Raw genomic sequence first — 7,467 nt, forward strand, 5'->3', positions numbered from 1 at the left:
GATTTGATCATTGTTAAAGTTAAAAATTTTTTATTCTTCAAATCAGAGAATAAGATCCAATGGATCTAAGCCGCAGCTAAATCCAGTCTAGTGTTTCCTAGGGACTGATGCCACATGGTTCGATAGCGGTATGGACGAAACGTCCCAGATCATTCCAGGCGTCAGAACACGGAGTCCATGGAATGGAAACAAACAACAACAGCTAATGAGTACGAACACGGAGCATTTAATTCTGTCACACAGACCCAGCGGCTGCAATGATGCCCCAATTTGCAAATTGCCCGAGTCCTTTTTGTCCCTCCAACCCCACGAACACCACACTTCGTCTCACGACTAAGGCTTCAAAATTCTTACATTTAGCATCAAAATTACTACAACATCTTTCCCCTCATTAATATTTCGCCCCCTATCAACACTACAACGTTCCCAAATACTCTCCATCCATATTCATTAGAATTTGGGCTTCAGAATACATACGAAAATAAAAGAAAAAAAAATAAAAGCCAGAGATATAATATTGATAAAAGAAGAATAACAGATATCAGTGTGGTGGATATTAATGTACGACTAATTAATAAAAATGCGGCGGTCGGGAAAAGCTATACTAGCGCTGCTGGAAGCGCGGAGGTCGGGAGAAGCCGGAGTAGGTGCGGCGGAGGAAATCGGGGGTGTCCTCGTAGGCGGAGAAGACCTCCTCCCAGATCTCGGCAAAAGCGCGGAGGATGAGGTGGTGGTGGCAGGGAGAATTGAGGGAAAGGAAACGGCGGAGGAGCTCCCTCAGCTCCTCCCCGTCGACGATCTCCTCCTCCACGATCATTTGCAGCATCGACCTTCTAAAATCCCCCAACGGGTCGTTGGATTCCTTCACCACCGCCACGCTCTCTTCTATTCTCCGTCCTCCTTCGCTGCCGCTCCTCCGATGACGAGGGGAGGACTCCTCCCCCAGGCCATGACATTCCGCTCCAGCTCGTCGAGCTCGCGCAGAAGCCCGGAGAAGCTGGGCGTGCTCCGCGAGCTATCGGGCTTCTTCTTCCTCCTCCTCCTCCTCCTCCTCATCCCAGCAAGAGGAGGAGGAGGAGGTCAGGGTGAGGGTGTCCGCGGAGGACGGATCCCTGGCCCTGCGAGGGGTCACGGTGGATTTGTTGGAGGTGGTGTCGGACGGCGACACCGAGACCGAGTCCTTGCAGCCGCAGCCGAGGACGAACAGAGAGTTGCTTCTCCTCCTCGTCATACCAGAAGACATTCTCTCTCTATCTCCCCTTGCTCTTCTGGGACGGCCGTGTTAAATTTATGCAGAGCTTGGAGGAGAGGAGGGTTGGGTGACCGAGAGGAGAAGGGGGAGGTCAGGGTCATGACCGTTTCCGTTCCAGTTGTGATATTTATTTTGTTTGGTTACCAATTTTTCTTTTATTTCCCGAGGATTAAATCATGGATGAACGGACGGTGATGTGGGTCGCGAGCACTTTTTGTTTGGGGTACATGTGAGCACATATTATTATTAACTGTTAACTTTTTGTTTAGTAGTTACGGTCTGCATCGAAGGCTTCATAGTTTATGCATGGAGGATAGTTTGTGATAGGAGATCAAGATCATGAAAATACTGTGGAGGTGTCTGAGTCTTCATGACAGCTAAGCATTCGCGTTGTCTGTTTAGCGTAAAGGAATGATGGACCTCCCTGCATGACGTCAACCTATCAAAGCACTCAGTATTTTTTTTTACGTCCATCTTTACGGATCTCCAAATAAATATAATAAAATACACAATCCAACAATTGCCATAAAGAAGATAAATCATTCTTTTGCACCAAAGATACAACCCAAACCTGCTAAGTAATATCCTAATCCCTTACTGTGTGTTTCCTAAGATAGAAAAATTGGGAAGATAATGGATAAGGACTACGTGGTGAGAAAATTTTGATAGAGGCTGGGAGATTCCATTTATTTAATTTCCTATGGCACCTAATTTAGAGATACAAGATTTGTTGGGATATATCAATTGACCCCCATATACCGACTTATCTTCGGATTGATCTGACCGACGTCCGACTCTATCCATCGGACCGACGAATGAATCCGACAACGACTCCGACAATGACTGCCGATAATGGCTACCGACAATATCCGACCGAAGATATGCCGGCCGAACAGACCCATACTGTTTCCGACCGACCGAACGGCCGAACCCATATCATCGACTCACTGTCGGGGGTGGCAGCCGACGTCCGACTTCCACAAGGCACCAGATCAGCCGACGGTGTCTCTGAGTCACCACCCGACGATCCGACAGCCGAATACCTACATACAGTCGGCCAGCCCGTCCAAATACCGTACAACTGCTATGGGCTATTCTCCTACCGAGGACATGCTGTACGACCGTCGTGGGGTATTATCCGCTAAGGACATGGGTTAATGACCTGACAACCCACGCCGATTTGACAGCCTCCGACGATTTGACAACTCCCCAGTTGTCTGCACCATTAATGGCGGGACCATACCGCATCCTACTATAAAACGGGATAAGGCAACAGCATGGGTAAGCTTTTTCAAGCTCTCTGAAGCGCCTTTAATCTCTTGAGCTCTCTAGCTCTCTCTCTCCCGCTGAGCCCCTGATTTTTTACTGTTGCCTAGTCTCCTCTCTGACTTGACCGTCGAAGGGTCCCCGCTAGAGGCATCTCTGGTCAGTGAGGACTTTTCTTGCAGGTACGCGACCCCGGCGATTGGGCGACGGGGGGATTGGCCGCAACAGATTTGGCGCGTCAGGAAGGGGTATTCGACGGAGGTAAGACAGCGAGCTCCATAGAGCTTGAAAAACCTCTCGAGAAAATGAAAATCAGGACTCAGCGATCGAGAGCTACCGAGTCGGCGAGATACTCTTCCCGTCAGGAAGAGGCCCCTCCTTTACCCTCCATAGCGGAACCCGACTCTCCGCACTCGGTGGTGACCACGGAGGCACAGATCGCGGCGATCGTGCGGCAAATGACCGTTCTGACGGACGCGGTAAAAAATCTCCAACGGCAACTGGCTTAGTTGCCGCGACCGTCGGTGGAACAACTGACAGCACACCTTATGCCGTCCAAAAGCAGCCGCTGACGCCCACGTCAACTTCCGTCTCCTCCTCAAGAGCAGCCGTCTCAGCACTCCCATCGAGAAAGGAGAAGGCGGCTACGGTGCGACACTCACAGATCTCGACGTCCATCTCCTTCCCAGCTAGAGCAAGCGAGGAAGGAGAAGCGGCCGCGGACACCATCCGCCTCACTTTCACATTCGTCGGGAGGTTCGACCCCTGGGGTTTCTCAACACCGACGGTTAGACGACTACGAGCGTAAGTTTGAAGAAACAACCGTCGGCTTGCCTAGCTCCAGACGGATAGTCAAAAGTCTTCGAACGACGTCGGCTTCCGGACTACCCAACCTCTCTCTCGATTTATCCTCGACGAACCGATCCCTAGTCGGTTCAAGATGCCTCATCTGGAGCCTTACGGTGGCTCCACCGATCCAGTTGACCATCTGGAGAGCTACAAGGCTCTCATGACAATTCAAGGGGCAATCGATGCCCTCCTCTGCATTGGCTTCCCCGCCACGCTTCGTAAAGCTGCCAGGGTCTGGTACTCCGGTCTCCACTCAGGAGGTATCCACTCCTTTGCGCAGCTTGAGCATTCTTTCGTGGCCCATTTTAGCACCAGCCGGAAGCCACCGCGAATCTCGGACAGTCTTTTCTCCCTCAAGCAGAGAAAAAATGAGACACTCCGACACTTTGTGGCCCGATTCAATGCGGTCACACTTGAGGTTCGGGACCTCAACGAAGACATGTCTATCTCGACCATGAAGAGGGGGCTAAGGGGGTCCCGATTCACATATTCCTTGGACAAGACCCTCCCTCGACGTATGCCGAATTACTGGAGCACGCGTATAAATACATGCGCGCGAACGAAGGAGCCTCCGATCGGCGCCTAACCGAGGTCACGGACCAGAAAGAGAAGCGAAAGAAAAATCGAGCTCCTGCTGAACCCAGCAGGCCCCCCCACCGATAGATGGGTCTCGCCCCAACGACGAAATTTGAGACCGACACATCACAGGTATGACTCCTACACCCCTCTCTCCGCTCCTCGTGCACAGATCCCGATGGAGATCGAAGGAGCGAAATATCTACGACGACCTCCACCTCTGAAGGCAAAGGGCCTCGACCAACACGGCCCGATCGTCGAATTTAGGGCTCGATCGTCAAATCTATGTCTCGATCGTCGATCGCTGAATTGACGGCTCGAACGTCGAATCTACGGCTCGATCGTCGAATCTACATCTCGATCGCCGAACACCAAACCGACGACTCGATCGTCGATCGTCGAATCTACATCTCGATCGTCGATCGTCGAATCTACGTCTCGATCGTCGAATCTACATCTCGATCGCCGATCGTCGAATCTACATCTCGATCGTCGATCACCGAATTTACAGCTCGATCGTCGAATCTACGTCTCGATCGTCGATCGTTGAATCTATGTCTCGATCATCGATCGTCGAACCGATGGCTCGAACATCGAATCTACAGCTCGATCATCGATCGTCGAATCTACATCTCGATCACCAATCACCGAATCGATGGCTCGAACATTGAATCTATGGCTCGATCGTCGATCACCGAATCTATGTCTCGATCGTCGATCGCCGAACCGACGGCTCGAATGCCGAATCTATGGCTCGATCGCTGATTGTCGAATCTACATCTCGATCGTCGATCACCAAATTTATGGCTCGATCGTCGAATCTACGTCTCGATCGTCGATCGTGGAATCTACGTCTCGATCACCGATCGTCGAACCGACGGCTCGAACGTTGAATCTATGGCTCGATCGTCGATCGTCGAATCTACATCTCAATCGTCGATCATCGAACGGATGGTTCGAACGTCGAATCTATGGCTCGATCATCGATCACCGAATCTACATCTCGATCGTCGATTGTCGAACCGACAGCTCGATCACCGAATCTACGTCTCGATCGTCAATCGCCGAATCTACGGCCCCATCGTCGAATCTATGATGGCCTCCGCCTCTGAAGGCAAAGGGCCTCGACCAACGTGGCTGGCTAACTTGCCGACTTAGCTTCAACTAAGAAGGGCAAAATGCCAAGACGACCGCGGTCGCACTCGCAACATACCGATTTGGTCATGACCGATCGAAGGATATTCGGCTTGCCACCGTTTATCATACGTCCCGACGTGCACGCCCGATCAAAGATCGGATAACGGATATTTGACTTGTCATCGTTATCCTATCTGAATACGTTAGACACGACTCGACTATCAGATTCTACGACGGAGATCGAAGGGGCAGAATATCTACGATGGCCTTCGCCTCTGAAGGCAAAGGGCCTCGACCAACGCAGCTGGCTAACTTGCCGACTTAGCTTAGACTAAGAAAGGCAAAACGCCAAGACGACCGCAGTCGCACTCGTGACATACCGACTTGGTCACAATTGGTTGAAGGATATTCGACTTGCCACTGTTTATCATACGTCCCGACATGCACGCCCGACCAAGGTCCAGGCAACGGACACTACTCGTCTATCAGATTCTACGGAATGATTGTGTCGACGTGCTATGCCCGATCAAGGGCCGGACAATGAATATTCGACTTATCATCGTTATCCTATCCGAATACGTCGGACACTACTCGACTATCAGACTCTACAGAATGATCGTGTCGACATGCTACGTTCGGGATTGGCCGACACCCGACCCGACGTGCACGCCCGACCAAGGTCCGGGCGATGGATGCTCAACCTACAATTGGTACGACTCTCGACCATCGGATCCTACGCTATCTGTATGACGGTCGGGATGCCGGCCTTCAATCGGGGCTTGTTCTATCCTTAGCAGGGCGCATGCCATTGACTGCTTTGATCGGCCACGCTAGATCCTACAGAACATCCTAACGAGGTATGTCAGAGCTACGACCTATACTCTTGGGGATGGCTCGGCGAGGCATACACTTTGAATCGCTTGCAGAAAAAAGTTTGAAAAGTCTTTGTTTTCATTGAAGTGACTTACAAAATTGGGCCGAAGTCCGATTACAAATATCAAAGACAAAACAAAAACAAAAGAATACAAAGATAACGGAGCGGACACTCTGACTATTCATCGGAGTCGACTTCCTGCATCGGGGATAGTTCGGGAGCAACCGGTGTACCCGCTCGGGTCGGAGTGGGATCGAAGGTTGGAGCCATCTCACCTTCGACCGCTCGTTCCACCAGCCCAGGGTCGGCCTCCTCTGCAGCCATCAGATCCTCTGGTATTGGGTCAGCCTCCTCCTCTACGGCCTGATCCTCCGACCCCGGAGGGACGACGCTGCTCAAGTCGAGCTCCGAGTGCAGACTCTGAATCGCATCCCGGGAATCCTCATACCCCACCCGATAGGAGGCAAAGCCGCTCTCGAGAAGCTCCTCCCGGTACTCGTCCGAGCCACAGAAGTCCTCCACTGCCCGGCTCAGTGCCTCTTTAGCCGACTCCGCCTCAGCTTTCGCTATGTCGGCGTCGGCTTGGGCGGAGGACAGGTTCTCCTCGGCCTTAGCCAGATTCTCCAGGCTAACCCGAAGTTGCTCACGCTCGGCCTCGAGCTCTCTGATGCAGCCGTCTCGCTCATGCCGCAGTCGGTGAACAGAACGGGTCTTGCACTGGACCTACTCGCGGGCCGACTGAAGCTCGACCTCCGAGGCGGCTAGGCCGTTGGTGAGTCGGAAGATCTCCTCCTCGAGCCTAGCCTCGCGGTCGACCGACAACTTCAGCTGGTCTACCAGCATCATCTTCTCAGCTTTGACAGTTTCGGTCCTACTCTTCTAGGCCACCCGGACGTCGCCGCACCTCCGGTACCCGGCCTCCAGCTCGGATATATTATAGATCAGCTACAAGTAGAAGGCCGATCGTCAGAAAAATGAAATGATAAAAACAACAATGAAGAGGAAAGAAGAAGAAGAAGAGCTCACCTGGATCATGGTCGGGTAAACGGAAGAGAGCATGTCGGACACCGGCCGACCCTTCAAGAGCTCCCGGTCAGTCGAGAGAATGGTTGCCTGACACAACCTCCTAGCCAAATTGTGGTTGGCCAGGGCCGACGCTCCTTCGAAAACCCGAATGTCAGACGATGCGACGTGGTCCGTCGACCTTGTGTCATCCGCCGGCACCATCGAAGCCTTCTCGATGGTGTGAAGATCGAAGAGGGACGGGAAACTTGAACTCGACTGAGTCCCTCCCGATGGTGCGACGGGAGCCGCCGCAGGTCGTTCGGGCTCACGTGCTTTGGCCCAAACCTCTTCTATAGTCGGGGGCACTGACGCTCCTTCGGCAGCCCCCTCTGCCGCCCCTTCCTCGGACGGCACCTCGGGTGGCACCGTCGGTGCCGATAGGGCGATGACCGATTCAAAGCCCGACGCCTGTTTGGGGTTGGGCTGCGCCGCCACCGTCGTAATGTCG

At 52.6% G+C, this 7,467-nt stretch overlaps 1 pseudogene; it reads right to left on the reverse strand.

The window, feature by feature from the left end:
• Window positions 1-334: 334 nt before the first annotated feature.
• Window positions 335-1,367, reverse strand: LOC105054199 (uncharacterized; annotated as a pseudogene).
• Between the last annotated feature and the right edge of the window lie 6,100 nt (window positions 1,368-7,467).

Source organism: Elaeis guineensis, chromosome 11, assembly GCF_000442705.2.
Source record: "Elaeis guineensis isolate ETL-2024a chromosome 11, EG11, whole genome shotgun sequence".
In the NCBI taxonomy this organism is placed as follows: Eukaryota; Viridiplantae; Streptophyta; class Magnoliopsida; order Arecales; family Arecaceae; genus Elaeis; species Elaeis guineensis.